At 43.9% G+C, this 19,325-nt stretch overlaps 1 long non-coding RNA gene across 1 annotated transcript; it reads left to right on the top strand.

Moving 5' to 3' along the window:
• Positions 1 to 278: 278 nt before the first annotated feature.
• On the top strand, positions 279 to 4,907 carry LOC146859816 (uncharacterized). Its single transcript, XR_014979055.1, has 3 exons — positions 279 to 364; positions 4,183 to 4,207; positions 4,641 to 4,907. It is a non-coding gene; the product is annotated as an uncharacterized LOC146859816 (long non-coding RNA).
• Positions 4,908 to 19,325: the final 14,418 nt, after the last annotated feature.

The raw sequence follows: 19,325 nt of genomic DNA, 5'->3' as shown, positions 1-19,325 counted from the left end.
ATTGAGAACCAGAGAACAACATCATAGAAGGCATAACGGTTGGGACTGTACTCGAGTTTGGGAGAGCATTGAAGAAGGAAGCAGGGGACGATAAGGGTTCATCTCTCTTCTGCTCTCACTCCCTCTCATTATGCACCATCTCCATTGGGGCCTTTTTGCTCCATACACCCTTGTTTAATTGCGTATGAGTGATTGGTTCTCAGGGGTGTTGGCTGTCTGCTTTTCACTTCTACAGATCCCTGCATTCCAAGTGAGTGGATTTGGCCTTGACAAGCATGGAGCAGCTGGAGTTGAATCACCTGGTGAAGATGTGTATGGGCAGTGGTCCAAAGGGGCTCCTGAGTGGATGGATCACATGACTGAGGTAGGTTTCAACTACGGAGATCACAGGCGTGAATGTCATGGCCGTTTCTGGGTGGATCAACTCATTGAGTTGAAGGATGATGAGGGTGAATGGGTATGGTGGGCTGGTGATTTTGTTCTAAATATTGCTGTTTTTGTTGTAGAAGAAGTGAGAGAGATGGTTGCAGAGGTCCTGTGAGGGGAGATGGTGTTGGAGCTGGCAGTAAAGGAGTTCATGTCTTTTACAGTCGCTAAAATTTCTGTGGCATTGTAGGAGCTGTTTGTAATACGGTCAGTCACACCTCAGAGTATGGTGTCTATGATTTGCTGACTGTGGTGTTGGAGGGCTAATATAAAGATTCTTCTGAAATTGTCATCAAGTGTGTGCTTATAGTGGGGTTCCAGCTGCTTGTAGTAGAGCCTGTAGAGTATGCAATCTTCTGAATACAACTTGCATGTGGTCTTGCTCTGAAAGTGGCAGTGCTTTTGAGAGGCACCAGGTAGTACGTACAGCAGGTAATCCGGGCATTGACTTGAGTGATGGATTGAGGAAGGTCGTTTTGGAGTTGCGGTGGTTGGTGTGAGTTTTATGAGCCAGGATTCTTCTGAAAATTCTGCTCTATTTTCACTACATGGTCTTAGAAGGTGGCCGATGAGCAAGACAAAGCTAACCAGGCAGTGATCTGTCAAGTTGAGGGGGGGGAGGTTGGGTCTACCAGGAGGCTGTTGAAGTTCATGAAGATAGGGTTAAAGAGATTTCCTGCTGTGTGGGTGGGGTTTTTCTCAGGAGCTGTAACTGAGTCCCAGGGGGTGATGAGTTCTGTGATAGAATTTCCGAAGTTGACCCATGGTGCAGGTGGTCAGTAGAAGAGGGGCTTGCCCAGGGTGGTGGAGTTGGGGATGTGAAGATTATAGGCCAGTGTATTTGAGGTGACTGTCAGAGCTTGGGGAGGTGGTGGTACAGCTGAGGTAGTCTTTGTTGATGATGGCAAGTCCACCTCAGAGTTTGCTGGTTCTGTCTTGCCTTGCTCTCTTGAAGCCAGGGATGGGGGAATTTCCACAGCGATGTCAGGAGCGATGTCGGGGTGAGCCAGGTTTTGGTCACAAAAAGAGGGTCCAATGAGAGGTCGGTAAGGAGGTCCTGGATCGCCCTGGCATAGTTAATGAGGAAGTGACTATTGCAGAGGAGGTAGGACAGTGTATGGTGTACTTTGCCTGTGGAAGTTTTGTGAGAGATGTGTTTATGAGTGTGCAGCACTATGGTAGGGGAGGGAGGAGGAAGCTCACAGGCAAAATGGCAGGCAGAGCAGGAGAAGGTGCCTTAGATGCAGGCGATGGAGGACCTGAAGGGTGCAGACAGGAAGGACCCCTGGGTTAAGGAAGCAGAGGTCGGAGTCAGAGTAGCACTTGAGGCTGCGGGAAGAGGGTGAAGTGCCAAGGTTCCGGGCATTGGGTGCTGGCAGGGCTTAGACAGGCATAGACAATCTTGCCTTTGGTGCACTTTGGGTGCCATTTAATAATCTAGGAGAGAAAAGGAGAGCCGGTGGAGGTCACCATCGGCTCTCCTCCCCTCTCCTGGACCAATTCAATGGAGGGGGGCTAGGTGTAGTCAGCAGAAGGTGGCAGAGCATGTTGAAATAGGTGGGAAGGATGTGACAGGGCAAAAGGGTGCAAGAAGAGGTAAAGAGTAGGGGGAGGAAGCAGATGATGATCAGACAAGCACAAAAAGCCAGGAAAGGTACAAAAGCAACAAGGCAAAAAGAGTGGCACAAAGATCAATCAAGCAAGAGAGAAAGAGTGGGAGAAAACGAAAAAAACAGAGGAACAAAAACCCATGGGGCATATTATCAAGCATGGAGTTAAAATTATCGCTGCTTTAGCGGCAGAAAACTGTCGCTAAAGCGGCGATAGTGGGCTTTATAATATGCACTTGAGAATTCCAATAGAAGCCCATGTTGTCACCAAAACATGGGCTTCTATGGGAATTCTCAAGGGCTTATTATCAAGCCCATCATCGCCGCTTTAGCGGCAGTTTTCTGCCGCTAAAGCGGCGATAATTTTAACTCTGTTTCTTGATAATATGCCCCCATGGACGCAAGAGCGAGAGTGTAAGAAAAGAGCAAAAACAGGGTTCCAAAGATCGAAAGATGTAAGGGAGAGAGTGAGGAAAAGGACAATGGTATAGAGGTTGAGGGAAGCAAGAGAGAGAGTGTGAGAAGAAAAAGAGAGGTAAAACGAATGCAAACAGCACAAAAACGCAAGAAACAGAGTCAAAAGGCAAACAGATGCACCAGAGAGTGTGATCGAAAAGCATAGAATCAGAAATGGTGAGGCACGAATAAATGACATGTAGAGTTTTAGAGGAATTGCAATGGCCTATATTTGCACCGAAAATTGTAAATGACGGATTGTCTAAAATCCAAGTCAAAGACGTCGGTTCAAAAAGTTCTGAAACCAGAGCGTGCTTGCCTGGGCCTATCTATTATTCATTGCCCGCATGCAGTTTCTATATGAGCAATACAACTGGAACCGCGGACATCAATAACATATGGAGTATTAGACCCAATTTTCCCAAAGGAACAAAAATCAGACATACAAAACCAAAAAAAATCCCTACAGCTGTAAATATAGGTAATCATTACCCAAGTTCCAGAGACCACTTATGTTTAACAATTTTGATAAGCGGATGACATATTTCCTTCTGGAACATGACCAAAACCCCAGAATCTTGCATGAAATTAAAGATATGAGTGAAGAAAACCTACCTCTTCAACTTTTTAAAAGCTTGGACGGGCCAGAAATAAAGCATTAATCAGCTTATCAGACGGACATTCTATATTAATATGATTGTAGCAATCTTATAGTAAATTAATATCATTAAAAACTGTTGTAATGGAACATAATATTACAGGCATTAATGTTATATATAATATCTATTCATGATTTTTTGTAATGATTTTTATTTGTGGTAATGTTTCCTTTTTGGGGTTTGGTAATATATTGAAAGAATTGGAGGGTTTTTGTCTTTGTAGAGCAGTGCTTAATTTGAGCTGGTGGTTTCCGGTGCTCGGCACCGGCACTTAATTGTGAACACCGGCATTATAACAGTCTGCCACATAACAGCTGTATTTATAAAGCATACGATTACCCGAAGGTGTCCTGGCACTGAATAACAGATGTTTATTGTTACCCAACTCAATGGTACTCATTTTACCGACCTCAAATGGATGAAAGGCTGAGTCGACCCGCTGGGATTTGAACCTGTGACCATGAGGTTGAACACAGGCCCCTGCAGTGGCTGCTTTAGTCCACTGAGCCACCAGACCCAGCTGACATGGTGGCGCTGTGTGTGTAATTTAGAGATGAGCAGAACAACAACTGTTTCTTAATTCAATATACATTATAAACGATTAATCCTATAGCCTTGGGCCTGGAATAGTCTGAATAATCACACTTATAGGAGTGTTATGGTTGGTATTTGCATAGGTATTGTCGCTGGCAGCACTGGCAAGCCAATGGGTGGGTTATGCTGCAGTGGCCTACTGGCGAGGCCCTGGCACATATTTTATTACAAATTAAGTACTGTTGTAGAGCAAAAGGATTCACGGTTTAAAAAAATATTTATTTTATAATATTTTATACATTTCTAAATAATGTAATTGTTTATTACATTATTATTTATTTCAATTTACTAATTAATTTTTACATGTACATCTATGGGTAATTTTTAACATATTCAATAATAATTTTTTTTGTGGAATGATTGTGTTCCTTTGAAATATTATACTTTTTAGTTTTACATTATTTCAGAATTTTAATATTCTTTACATTTTTTGGCAGGTCATTGGGTGTCGAAGAGAGTAGAGTGAGTAGTCCTTTAAAAAGATATTTTTTCATGTTTTAAAAGCATAAATTATATTTTTGCATTGGTTAATTTGTTTATTAGGCAAATTATGCAAAATATTTTTGGGGGAACATTTTATTTGGTTCATTTTATAACATTTATAAATATGCATTTTAAAATCTGTGTTATTATTTATTATATTTTTATTTGTGTTTATTGTCTTTGTTAAGTTATAAGAATTACAATTTAAATTGCTATTTTTAATCGTCTGTTTGGTGTGTAGGGACATAGGATGAACATGTTTTTAAATATATTTTATACAGTATAATTTTATTAATAAATTGATAAATGTATTTAAAAATTATATAAAGTAACAGCCTGATCAATTTATATTACATTTTTACAGTTGTATTTATATCAAGATTAATGATCTTACTTCCATCACTATGAATAGACTTCAGCCTCGCCGTGACATGACCAACCTTGATCTTTCTGAGCACTACATTAGCACTGTGGCTAATATATTTGACACCATTGCGCCGAAATAACTTAAAAGGATCCCTCTCAAACAATTCAAACCTTGGTTTAATGGTACCCTAAATGACGAACGCCTTAAACTTAGGTTTTCAGAAAGGCTATGGAGAAATGATCCTTCCACGACTAGCCTCTATCAGCTTAGGAAAATGAGAAGCACCTACAACACAAAAATCCACATTGCTAAAACGGACCATTTCAGGGAGCAGCTGGTCGGTGCTAAAAATAGACCCAAGATGCTATTTGAAATCATCAAACAGCAAGCAAACCACAAGACAATGAGAGAATGCTCCTCCTACGGAGATGAGAGCCAATCCTTCCACTGCCTATTTCAAGAAACAGGCCAAATGTCTTTTCTTGAGTGGACATTAACTGCATCATCCTGTACTCTTTCTCAAGTCCCCTTGTTGACAGATTTGAAATTTATTCCAACCTATTTTTCACTATTTATTTTTGATTGGACGGTAAACTGTTATTTTACTCTAGGGCCCTTCCGGAACTATAATAGAAGAATACTTCTTGGGCCGATTACAGATTTGTCATTTACTTTACTATGCTGTGATGAGCCACTCTCTGATTGTTTTACTGAATGTTACAGGAAATATATTGCACTATATGAGAAACTGAACTAGCAGGGCCCTCGACCCTGTACCTGATCTTGATTGTTTACTCTTTGTTGTTTTACAATGTTGACCTCAACTGTTCCGAGTTCATGCATACTTCTGCCTCTGTGTACAGTGCTCTGATACCTGCAAGGGTCATGTTTGCGCTTTATAAAACTTTTTAAATAAATATATTGTTAATGTTTTAATTTTTTTATTGATAAGCATGCTTTTTCAAATAATTAGTTTTGTCAGCTATTGTGCTTATTTTTAGGGTTTGTCTAGTTATTTATATTTTTTATTGACATGTTTTTACAATTAGTATTTTTAAGTGATTTCTAAATTTTCCATTTTCTACACTGATTTATGTATACTTTTATTACCTATTGTGTTGTGCTGATTACCTTTCTAGCATATTTTTTTTACTTAAAATGTTCATATCTACATAGTTATAGATTTTTGCTTTTAATTCTATGTACTTTCTTTTTATTGTTTAGGTTTTGGAATAATGAATGTGATTTATTTACAGGTATACACTTTTTAGGATCGGAATAGTAAATTTGACCTCTACAAAGTTCACAACTTTCTCTACTGTGGGAATTGTAAATCTCGCCCCTCCAAAGTCCAACGCATTCACCAATGTTGCTCAGTTTTGAGTAGGAAAATTACAATTTAGAGTGGGAACAAAAAAAATCATACCCCAAAAGTCAAAGTCCATCAATTTCCTCACTGTTGCTTACATTGGAGTGGGAGTAGTAAATGTGACCCCTCCACAGCTAATAACTTTCCCTACTGTTGACTACATTGCAGTGGGAACCGTAAATCTGACCCCTCCAAAGTCTAACAGTTTCTCTACTATTGTTTATGTTGAAGTGGGAATAGTAAATCTGACCCCTCCAAAGTGTTAGAGTTAGAAAGTGTAACTTGAATATTTTTGCAGTTGTACTTTATATGTTTTTAGGATTTCATTTATTCTGGAATATTTTTATTTGAATAATTTTTTTTTCATTTTGTTAGAACTTTCAGATATATTTTTGTTATTTCATTTTAAGCTATCTATCTAATGTTTTATATCGAGAGAAACATTAACTTTAGTATGCACGTTTTATGTATTTGTAATAATGATTTTTTGTGAATTAAAATTAGTAAATTATAATTTCGATTTTGTTTATAGTGTGAATCATACAAACACACACACACACACACACAGATATATATATATATATATATTACCTACTGGTGGTCGCCAGTAGGTAGATATAGTTAGGACCTATTTTCCATAGGAAATCCGCAACATTCTATTTGGAGTAACGTTGGTGCCGATTGACGAATCTTCGCGAAATTTTCCAAACTTTTGGCCAGCTCCGGTCTGCTCCTATCCTGAAAATTTCACGGTGATTTGTCAAGTGGGGGCTGAGAAAAAAAGGGGGGTCCCAAAACACGTTTTCCCCATGCATTTTCCCATAGGACCTGTTGACGCAGCTACAGCCCGAACTGCTGAACGGAATTACACCAAATTTGGCAAAGAGGTAGTCCTCAGTTCAGACTTGTGCCTTTTGCTTAAATGGTGTAAATCCGTTCAGTAGTTCCTGAGAAAATTAGAGTTAAAAAGATAGATATATCTATGGCCTCGGAGGATCAGCTCACCCTCCCCACACCCAGCGCGCACCCTGCCGTGCACGAGCTGCATTTTAATTGGCTGTCAACACTCCAGATCAGGAAGTGTTGGCAGCCATCTTGTGCCTCGGTACAACCGAGGCACAAGAAACCTAAAAAACAAATGAGAAAAACGCGAGAAAGGGGCAGGGTAGAAACACCCTGACCCCCTAGGCCTGCTCAGGGGGTCCCCCAGGGACAAAAAAAGAATTAAAAAAAATAAATCGGTGCGGGCTACCGCGCTGAATAGTCTAATTTGCCCCCGGGGGCCAAATCCCCCCCACACTGCCCCGGGAACCGCCACCCCCCGGGGCTCCAAGATTGTATATGCGGGGGCTCACAGCCCCGCCGCAGCCCCGGGGACCACCACCACCTGGGCTTCGTTACCATAGGTGGGGGGCTCGAAGCCCCCCAGCCGGGGACCGCCACCCCCCGGGGCTTAAAACGATTTGATGTGGGGGGGCTCTCAGGCTCTCCCAGCCCCAGGGACCGCCACCCCCAGGGCAACTTGTACATGTTGGAGGGGGGCGATGCGGCCCCCCTCATGGAGCCTTGTATTGGCCCTGGGGACCGCCACCCCCCAGGGCGGGCTCCTGCAGTGTCCCGGGGTGCCCACCCCGGGACACTGCTGTTTGCAATGGCAGGGTGGGAGCCTCGCGGCTCCCACCCTGCCATGCAAACTGCTTTGCTTCATTGAAGCGAGAGCAGGGAAACCTGCTCTCGCTTCAATGAAGCAAAGCAGATTGCTTTTCCACATGGGGAGCAGCATGTTAGTGGAAAAGCAATGCCGGCTCCCGCAGGAGGCGAGGAGCCAGCTGGGACCGTGGGGGGATTGAGTACCCCCCTACGGTCTCCAACGAGAGGCCAGGCCCCGGGGGATGGGGTCCCCGGGGCCAGAAGTGGCCCGGGAGGGGGGCCACGTGGCCCCCCTCCCCCATTAAATAAAATTTTAAAAAAAACAATGGCCGGCCCCGGGGGATGGGGTCCCCAGGGCCTTAAAGCGGCCAGAGAAGGGGGGCTACACAGCCCCCCTCCATAATTTTTTTTTTTTTTAAAGGGCCATGCCCCGCGGGATGGGGTCCCCGTGGCAAATTTTGGCCTCGGGAGGGCGGCCCCCTTCCCGATTTTTTTTTTCCAAATATAAAAATTGGGGTCAGGCCCTGGGGGATGGGATCTCCAGGGCTAAACAAATAGAAAAAGAAGGGGGGGCTACACAGCCCACCTTCTAAAAAAAAAGAAGAAAAAAAAAACGGGATCGGGCCGGAGGCCACGCCCCCTCCTTATATCACTCTGCAAAGGCACCCCCTGGGGTGTTTGAAGAGGGAGAACTAATTCCCCTTGAATACTGGGGATCCCTGGGGGCCAACTAGCCCACCAGGAACCTCCAGTATGCACCAGGGGGCTGCGTTGCAGAGAGGTGTGATGAGGCCACGCCCCTTTTTACACCTCTGCTGTGTCCTGGGGTGCCCACCCCCGGGACACTGCTGTTTGCAATGGCTTAAAACACGCCAGGGGGCGCGTTTGCACAGTGGTGAAGGTAGGGGGTGGGGCCTGAGGTGATATGTGTGCAAACACGCCCTGTGGCGCATTTTAAGTTGGGGAATTAATTCCTCTTCAATCCAGAGGTCCCCTAGGGGCCAACTAGCCCACCATGTACCTCCAGGAACCGCCACGGAGCTGCGTTGCAGAGTGTTGTAAAAAGGGGCGTGGCCTCTGAACACCTCTCTGCAACGCAGCTCCCTGACGCATACTGGAGGTACCTGGTGGGCTAGTTGGCCCCCAGGGGACCGCAGGATTGAAGAGGAATTAATTCCCCAACTTAAAACGCGCCACAGGGCGTGTTTGCACACGTCACCTCAGGCCCTGCCCCCTTCCTGTACCATTGTACAAATATTCCTCCAAAATTAACCGAACTACGAATTCCGATTTCCTCACCTGTTATCAGGAGAGAACCCAGGGCTGCATCTTTTAGACCAGCACTGACCCTGAAAAGTAATTCTAAGCGTACTTACCAGTAACTTGTATTTCCTTCCATAGGAATCCATTTTGTGGTTTTCAGCTGAAAAGTTTCTGTGTCCATTTTCGAAACGTTCAAATATTCCTCTAAAATCAGCCGAACTACTAATTCCGATTTACTCACCTGTTATCAGGAGAGAACCCAGGGCTGCATCTTTTAGCCCAGCACTGACCCTGAAAAGTAATTCTAAGCGTACTTACCAGTAACTTGTATTTCCTTCCATAGGAATCCATTGTGTTGTTTTCAGCAGAAAAGTTTCTGTGTCCATTTTTGAAACTTACAGCCGAACTACGAATTCCGATTTACTCACCTGTTATCAGGAGAGAACCCAGTACTGCATCTTTTAGACCAGCACTGACCCTGAAAAGTAATTTTAAGCATACTTAACAGTAACTTGTATATCCTTCCATAGGAATCCATTGTGTGCTTTTAAGTAGAAAGGTTTCAAAGTGTCTATTTTCAGAAAATAAAAATATTCCTAAAAAATCGTCTGTATGACTTAAACACATTCTTTCAACTGTTTACAGGAGATTCACCTGTGCTGGATCCAGGATCAACCACTGAGTAAGAAAAAGTAACAATAACAGTACTTAGCTGCTAAGTGAATTTTCTGCCATAGGATAACATTGGTGATTCTATGTGAAAAAAGTTCTAAGTGTCAACTTTTAAAATACAATAATAATCCTTAAAAATCACTACTGTAACCAATACGCTTTTACTCAACTGTTTACAGGAGATGTCCAAGGACTCAATCTAGCATCCAGTCCTGTGGCTAGAAAAGTAATCCATAAAGTAACTAATTGCATTTGACTAGAAATTCACATTGAGCTCAATGTTGCTTTGTGTTTGAAATTGTGTTGCCCATTGCAACAACTGTAACTACTGTACTTAAAAGTCTATTGCCTATTTGCAAAGTATTTAAAGTAAAGTAATTCATTATGAGAAAGTATATTTTGTATTGTAATGTATAATGTAATTAAAAAAATAAAATATCTAAAAATAAACAGTTTAAACAATGTAGTAAATCAGTATAGAAAAAATCAGTATAACAATTAATACATTAACAATTGTCATTTACAAAACCTTTGAAATTCACTGAAAAAGCATAAGTTTCAGGCCTGATATAGTTAGGATTAAGCATTTAAAAAGCCTTTGAAATTCACTGAAAAAACATAGGTTTCAGCCCTGATATAGTTAGGAATTAGCATTTAAAAAACCTGCGAAATTCACTGAAAAAAACGATAGGTTTCAGGCCTGATATAGTAAGGAATTAGCATTTAAAAAACCTTAGAAATTCACTGAAAAACAATAGGTTTTAGGGGTGTTATAGTTAGCTGGATATTTCACTCGAACAAAACCATTGAAATTCCTCCGATATAGTTAGTTGTACTAACTACATCTCGCGCGCCCACAATCCACTGCTGATGATGTCACATATTACATCATTCATGACATGGTCAGTGACATCACTGATGACATCTCAAATGACATCACTGATGACATCATCCACGTGACAATCAGAAAAACCTCATCATACACTAGTATAACCTTTCATCATTCACTGTAAAATACAGAGTGCCAGATTTAAAACCATTGACACACCAATACAAGTTTCTAAACACCCACTCAGTGATTCCTAGATCTATACACACATCTAGTCACTTACCTGCAGGGAGTGTATCCTCGGGGTCCCCTTTAGATCCCTTTCCTAACAAAATCTGGAAGGAGTTGGGCTCTGAGCTCTTCCCCCTTCTTCGTCAGATTTGCAATAGCTCCCTGACTTCTGGGTCAGTGCCAGCTTGTTGGAAGAAAGCAGTGGTTACTCCACTTCTGAAAAAATCGACTCTAGATCCAACTACAGACCCATTTCTCTCCTTCCCTTTCCGATAAAAATCATTGAACGTCTGGTTAGCAAAAGTCTGTCTGAGTTCCTCGAATCCAATTCCAGGCTGGATGATGTCCAATTTGGGTTTCGACCTGGCCACGGAACCGAGACTGCACTTGTGACCGTATTGGATGATCTTCGGATGTGGGCAGACAGAGGGCAATCAGGTATTTTAATTATGCTCGATCTGTCTGCCGCTTTCGATACGGTCAATCATGAAATCTTGCTGACCAGACTGGAAGAAATTGGGGTGTCTGGTATTGCCCTCAATTGGTTTCGATCCTATCTATTAGATAGGTGTCAAGCGGTTTCCCTTCCACCGTATCAGTCCAAGTTCTCTGAAGTCCACCATGGCGTTCCACAAGGGTCGGTGATAAGCCCCATTCTTTTCAATGTTTATATCCGACCCTTGGTTGGAATCATAAAAACGCATGGTGTGAGACTTGTGAACTATGCCGACGACACTCAAATCTTTTTCTCTCTAGAGGGTAACCTTCTATCCCATTGACAGCCTTCCACAACTGTATGCGAGATACTGCCCAATGGCTAAGAGCAAATTCTCTTCAGTTTAATTCAGGCAAAACTGAGGTTCTCTACTGCACCACCGGGAGGATTCCCCCCCATTTTCCTGGAAATCTCTGGTCATCTATATCTACGCCTACCTTGGTGCCGTCTAAAGCTGTACGCAATCTGGGAGTTATGCTTGACGCTACTCTAACTCTGGAAATGCATGTCAGCAAGGTAGTAGGGACCTGTTTTTCTCTGATTAATGCCCTGAGGAAATTTTTTCCACTACTACCAGAGGCGGGTAGAGCACTGGTCACTGGTGGCATTATCCTCAGTAGACTAGATTACTGCAATGCTCTATTGTTGGACGCCCCTACATTTTTGACTGAACGCCTCCAGAGAGTACAGACCATGGCGGCCAAATTGGCACTGATGAAACCACGTAGGTCATCAGGTTCGCTGGCTCTTGCTGAGCTTCACTGGTTACCGCTAACGCAGAGGATCCAGTTTAAGTCCTTATGCCTGGTTTTTAAGGCCTTGCATGGACTAGGACCCATACCCCTTCAAGAGATCTTTACGTGGTATATACCCACCAGGTGTCTTCGTTCTGCCACTGCATACTTGGCGAAAGTTCCAAAGGTCCGGAAAGCCAAGTCAGGGGGTAGAGCTTTTAGCTTTGCTGCAGCTAAGCTCTGGAATGGCCTTCCTCTGGAACTCAGACAGTCTCATGATCTTCTGCAGTTCAGGAGAAAACTTAAGACATGGTTGTTCCCTAGAGCTTAATAATCTTCCGTATGGTTCTACTTGCTCTACTTCTGTTCTCCCTTAGCCACATGTCAATGTATCATGTACTGTAGCGCCGAGATGCCCGTTGGGTGATTGTTGCGCTTTATAAATACTCTATACAATACAATACAATACTCATACATGCTGTCAATGATCAATAGAACGCTATCAAATATACTTATACACCTATATCGACATTACACACCAGCACACATCCTAATCACTTATGAAGTCATCCTACTCACTTATGCAAACAATGGATCATACTTACTTTACTTTACTTTACTTACATACAACTGACACATACACTGGCTTTTATTTTTCTAGTTTGTTGGACATGTACCATTGAGACATATATTTGCTCATTGCCACGCCCATAAAGATATTCACCCACCCAAACAACTGTTATAACATGTAGTTTTAACTTCATATACCTACTGAATCCACTATTCACACATCTTTGGGCAGTCACACACCCTCCACCGAACCACACACACATTCACTCTCCCATACAAATACTCAGTTAACTAATCAATAAATAACATAGACTTTCATGTAGCTAGTAACCAACTAGCGCAGCAGTTTACACAACAACTGACAAAGTGATACAGATATTCACACAGTTTAGTCACTATCCAATATATTTCGTGAGACACTATAAATTAGTCAAGTAAACAGTCAATCACACTGCTACTAAATCCTCCATCCAGATATTTATATTTATATATCCACTCATTCTTCAATGCAAGTTGCTATATATATAATACATACTTAAATAACGAACCGAACCACATTCACTGGATGATGTCATCAGTGATGTCATCAGTGATGTCATTTGAGATGTCATCAGTGATGTCACTGACCGTGTCATTAATGATGTAATATGTGACATCATCAGCAGTGGTTTGCGGGCGTGCGAGATGTAGTTAGTACAACTAACTATATCGGAGGAATTTCAATGGTTTTGTTCGAGTGAAATGTCCAGCTAACTATAACACCCCTAAAACCTATTGTTTTTTCAGTGAATGTCTAAGGTTTTTTAAATGCTAATTCCTAACTATATCAGGCCTGTAACCTATGTTTTTTTCAGTGAATATATATATATATATATATATATACATATATCAACGCTCCACGTCTTCCCTTCTTTTAGAAAAGACACAGCACTCGCGGGGGTGAGTCAAAGATTTATTGCGACTCACAACGCGTTTCGGGTATGCCTTCCTCAATGGTTTACAGGCACATCGGAAGCCGCCATATTTATGTATCATTACCACATTTCCTGTGCAACAACAGCAACAAGGGACTAACATATCCCCGTAATCGCTAGCGCCATATTGTAATGGTTTATACATCATGTATCATTAGTATCCCACAGGTACTTATTATTAACAACGACTTTGTTTAGACAAGTATAATTTTGGACAAACATAGTTAATATCACGCCCGGAATGGGCTACCCGTTCAGTATATACAAATTTCAATTTTACCCGATTTTCCCATGGCAACATAATAAAAGGGCCAATTCATATCTGTGTCATATTGGAGTATATCTATACAACCACATCAGCTAGTATATATCCATAAACAATCCAACGGGTTTAAACAACAGTGTTGCCTCTTGTACTTGCCTATATTCTGGGGAGCAATTGCAAATTAATTCCGCCCTGTATGGGCCAAGCCCTCCAAATCATCAGCGCCCACATTAAGGATCGAAATCATACACATGATGAAAGAAGAAAGTGAAGAAGAGAAACTTTAGATAATCGAATGCTATAGAGATGTTTAACAGTTAATTCCTATTACCTCAATTCATTAAAACAATTCAGTTTATGTGTGCTGTAACTCAGTCAGTGGAGTGTAAAAAGTAACGAGCCCCTTACCCTAGATGTACGGTAAGCTCCTCATTACTGTTGAGCCCCCCAGGGGTCTTGGTACCCAGATCTATAATATATCTCGACTCTAGCCTCCTCAATCTTGTGATTCTATCTCCTCCTCTTATGTTAGCCGACACTTGATCTATTGCAAAAAAGGTTAGTAAATCACTATTGCAGTTATGATATGTCTGGAAATGTCTCGCTACGGGATATGTCGCATCCTGATTTTTTATTGCTCTTGTATGTTCAAGGATGCGGATTTTCGTTTGATGGATAGTACTACCAATGTATCTTAAACCGCATGGACATACCAGGCAATATACTGTGTATGGAGTGCTGCAAGTCAAGAATTTCCTAATACATCTGGGCTTGTGGGTTCCAATGGCTTCATATGTAAGGACCTTTTTGGAGTTTTTGCAGGATTTACACCTTCCACAGGGATAAAAGCCATGTGGTGCCTCCCCAAATGGTTTAGGGACTGTACGTATAAAGTGGCTCTTGGTTAAAGTATCCCTGAATGCCCTAGCTCTTCTAAATGTAAGCATGGGTTGTCTAGGTATATCCATCCCAATAATGGGATCATTTCTCAGTAAATTCCAATTTTTCTTCATCATAGTCCTTAACTCTCCTGACCCACTGGAAAAAGTTGTTATCATTCTGAACTGTTCTTTAGTCTCTAATGTGCTTTTGGGTTTCAAAAGTTCATCCCTAGATTTCAACTTCACTTTCTCAAGAGATTCACGCAGTGCTTGTTCATTATAGCCTCGTGCTTTAAATCTCCCTATGCTTGCTTCTGCATTGGATAGAAAAAGAACAGCCTCATTGGTACAATTTCTTTTTATCCTGAGGAATTCTCCATAGTGAATACTCAGTATCAATCTAGAAGGATGACTACTTGTAGAGTGAAGGACCGAATTCCCAGCCGTAGACTTGCGAAACAAGCGTGTGTTAATCTTGCCCGCATCAATAAAGACGTAAAAGAAGGGAAGACGTGGAGCGTTGATATTTGGCGGGAGCACCCCCTGCCTTACAGCACCCGTTCGAGAGTGCGAGACACTGGTGCAAGCGAAGTGAGAATATATACATATATATATATATATGAAGAAAAGAGTTGCCCCTCGATTGGACCAGCACACACAGAGGGATACACGCTGTTTAGAGGCAAAGGCAGCTAGCACAAACACCTCCTCAGTTACTCCACCACTGCCGACGCGTTTCGGGTAGACACCCTTCTTCATGGGCAGCATAACAGCAAATGACGGCCAACAACGGAACAACAGTTCATCCCCTTCATTTATTTCAAATTTCACAATTAGGCACAGGTGAGTACGTGCGTTGCATCATGGGGTTTGTAGTTCCAAGGTATACTACCCAAGTGGGCTGTGTGCCGTCAACTTCCTTATTCAAGCGTTCTCCCCAAGGAAACAGTAGTCGGTGAAACCGCCCTTGCGATTCAAACCAGCACCCGCTGCTCCGTAAAAGCGGCTACATTGTACCGCAACGGACCCGCTTGGATCTCGCGGCAGTGCTAGTCCGTGGCCGGGCAGGCCACCAATATTTGAAGAAAAGAGTTGCCCCTCGATTGGACCAGCACACACAGAGGGATACACGCTGTTTAGAGGCAAAGGCAGCTAGCACAAACACCTCCTCAGTTACTCCACCACTGCCCACGCGTTTCGGGTAGACACCCTTCTTCATGGGCAGCATAACAGCAAATGACGGCCAACAACGGAACAACAGTTCATCCCCTTCATTTATTTCAAATTTCACAATTAGGCACAGGTGAGTACGTGCGTTGCATCATGGGGTTTGTAGTTCCAAGGTATACTACCCAAGTGGGCTGTGTGCCGTCAACTTCCTTATTCAAGCGTTCTCCCCAAGGAAACAGTAGTCGGTGAAACCGCCCTTGCGATTCAAACCAGCACCCGCTGCTCCGTAAAAGCGGCTACATTGTACCGCAACGGACCCGCTTGGATCTCGCGGCAGTGCTAGTCCGTGGCCGGGCAGGCCACCAATATTTGAAGAAAAGAGTTGCCCCTCGATTGGACCAGCACACACAGAGGGATACACGCTGTTTAGAGGCAAAGGCAGCTAGCACAAACACCTCCTCAGTTACTCCACCACTGCCGACGCGTTTCGGGTAGACACCCTTCTTCATGGGCAGCATAACAGCAAATGACGGCCAACAACGGAACAACAGTTCATCCCCTTCATTTATTTCAAATTTCACAATTAGGCACAGGTGAGTACGTGCGTTGCATCATGGGGTTTGTAGTTCCAAGGTATACTACCCAAGTGGGCTGTGTGCCGTCAACTTCCTTATTCAAGCGTTCTCCCCAAGGAAACAGTAGTCGGTGAAACCGCCCTTGCGATTCAAACCAGCACCCGCTGCTCCGTAAAAGCGGCTACATTGTACCGCAACGGACCCGCTTGGATCTCGCGGCAGTGCTAGTCCGTGGCCGGGCAGGCCACCAATATTTGAAGAAAAGAGTTGCCCCTCGATTGGACCAGCACACACAGAGGGATACACGCTGTTTAGAGGCAAAGGCAGCTAGCACAAACACCTCCTCAGTTACTCCACCACTGCCGACGCGTTTCGGGTAGACACCCTTCTTCATGGGCAGCATAACAGCAAATGACGGCCAACAACGGAACAACAGTTCATCCCCTTCATTTATTTCAAATTTCACAATTAGGCACAGGTGAGTACGTGCGTTGCATCATGGGGTTTGTAGTTCCAAGGTATACTACCCAAGTGGGCTGTGTGCCGTCAACTTCCTTATTCAAGCGTTCTCCCCAAGGAAACAGTAGTCGGTGAAACCGCCCTTGCGATTCAAACCAGCACCCGCTGCTCCGTAAAAGCGGCTACATTGTACCGCAACGGACCCGCTTGGATCTCGCGGCAGTGCTAGTCCGTGGCCGGGCAGGCCACCAATATTTGAAGAAAAGAGTTGCCCCTCGATTGGACCAGCACACACAGAGGGATACACGCTGTTTAGAGGCAAAGGCAGCTAGCACAAACACCTCCTCAGTTACTCCACCACTGCCGACGCGTTTCGGGTAGACACCCTTCTTCATGGGCAGCATAACAGCAAATGACGGCCAACAACGGAACAACAGTTCATCCCCTAAATTTATTTCAAATTTCACAATTAGGCACAGGTGAGTACGTGCGTTGCATCATGGGGTTTGTAGTTCCAAGGTATACTACCCAAGTGGGCTGTGTGCCGTCAACTTCCTTATTCAAGCGTTCTCCCCAAGGAAACAGTAGTCGGTGAAACCGCCCTTGCGATTCAAACCAGCACCCGCTGCTCCGTAAAAGCGGCTACATTGTACCGCAACGGACCCGCTTGGATCTCGCGGCAGTGCTAGTCCGTGGCCGGGCAGGCCACCAATATTTGAAGAAAAGAGTTGCCCCTCGATTGGACCAGCACACACAGAGGGATACACGCTGTTTAGAGGCAAAGGCAGCTAGCACAAACACCTCCTCAGTTACTCCACCACTGCCGACGCGTTTCGGGTAGACACCCTTCTTCATGGGCAGCATAACAGCAAATGACGGCCAACAACGGAACAACAGTTCATCCCCTTCATTTATTTCAAATTTCACAATTAGGCACAGGTGAGTACGTGCGTTGCATCATGGGGTTTGTAGTTCCAAGGTATACGCCGCGAGATCCAAGCGGGTCCGTTGCGGTACAATGTAGCCGCTTTTACGGAGCAGCGGGTGCTGGTTTGAATCGCAAGGGCGGTTTCACCGACTACTGTTTCCTTGGGGAGAACGCTTGAATAAGGAAGTTGACGGCACACAGCCCACTTGGGTAGTATACCTTGGAACTACAAACCCCATGATGCAACGCACGTACTCACCTGTGCCTAATTGTGAAATTTGAAATAAATGAAGGGGATGAACTGTTGTTCCGTTGTTGGCCGTCATTTGCTGTTATGCTGCCCATGAAGAAGGGTGTCTACCCGAAACGCGTCGGCAGTGGTGGAGTAACTGAGGAGGTGTTTGTGCTAGCTGCCTTTGCCTCTAAACAGCGTGTATCCCTCTGTGTGTGCTGGTCCAATCGAGGGGCAACTCTTTTCTTCAAATATTGGTGGCCTGCCCGGCCACGGACTAGCACTGCCGCGAGATCCAAGCGGGTCCGTTGCGGTACAATGTAGCCGCTTTTACGGAGCAGCGGGTGCTGGTTTGAATCGCAAGGGCGGTTTCACCGACTACTGTTTCCTTGGGGAGAACGCTTGAATAAGGAAGTTGACGGCACACAGCCCACTTGGGTAGTATACCTTGGAACTACAAACCCCATGATGCAACGCACATACTCACCTGTGCCTAATTGTGAAATTTGAAATAAATGAAGGGGATGAACTGTTGTTCCGTTGTTGGCCGTCATTTGCTGTTATGCTGCCCATGAAGAAGGGTGTCTACCCGAAACGCGTCGGCAGTGGTGGAGTAACTGAGGAGGTGTTTGTGCTAGCTGCCTTTGCCTCTAAACAGCGTGTATCCCTCTGTGTGTGCTGGTCCAATCGAGGGGCAACTCTTTTCTTCAAATATTGGTGGCCTGCCCGGCCACGGACTAGCACTGCCGCGAGATCCAAGCGGGTCCGTTGCGGTACAATGTAGCCGCTTTTACGGAGCAGCGGGTGCTGGTTTGAATCGCAAGGGCGGTTTCACCGACTACTGTTTCCTTGGGGAGAACGCTTGAATAAGGAAGTTGACGGCACACAGCCCACTTGGGTAGTATACCTTGGAACTACAAACCCCATGATGCAACGCACGTACTCACCTGTGCCTAATTGTGAAATTTGAAATAAATGAAGGGGATGAACTGTTGTTCCGTTGTTGGCCGTCATTTGCTGTTATGCTGCCCATGAAGAAGGGTGTCTACCCGAAACGCGTCGGCAGTGGTGGAGCAACTGAGGAGGTGTTTGTGCTAGCTGCCTTTGCCTCTAAACAGCGTGTATCCCTCTGTGTGTGCTGGTCCAATCGAGGGGCAACTCTTTTCTTCAAATATATATATATATATATATATTCATTCACTGAAAAAAACATATGTTTCAGGTGCGTTATAGTTAGTTGGACATTTCTCTCGTACAAAACCATTGAAATTCCCCCATTATAGTTAGTTCATCAGTTGAGATGTCATCAGTGATGTCATGAGTGATGTCACTGACAATGTCATGAGTGATGTAATATGTGACGTCATCAGCAGTGCATTTCGGGCGCACGAGTTATAGTTAGCTGAACTAACTATAACGGGGAAATTTCAAT

Source organism: Triturus cristatus, chromosome 3_1, assembly GCF_964204655.1.
Source record: "Triturus cristatus chromosome 3_1, aTriCri1.1, whole genome shotgun sequence".
NCBI lineage: Eukaryota > Metazoa > Chordata > Amphibia > Caudata > Salamandridae > Triturus > Triturus cristatus.
This window is presented reverse-complemented; position numbering and strand designations above follow the sequence as displayed.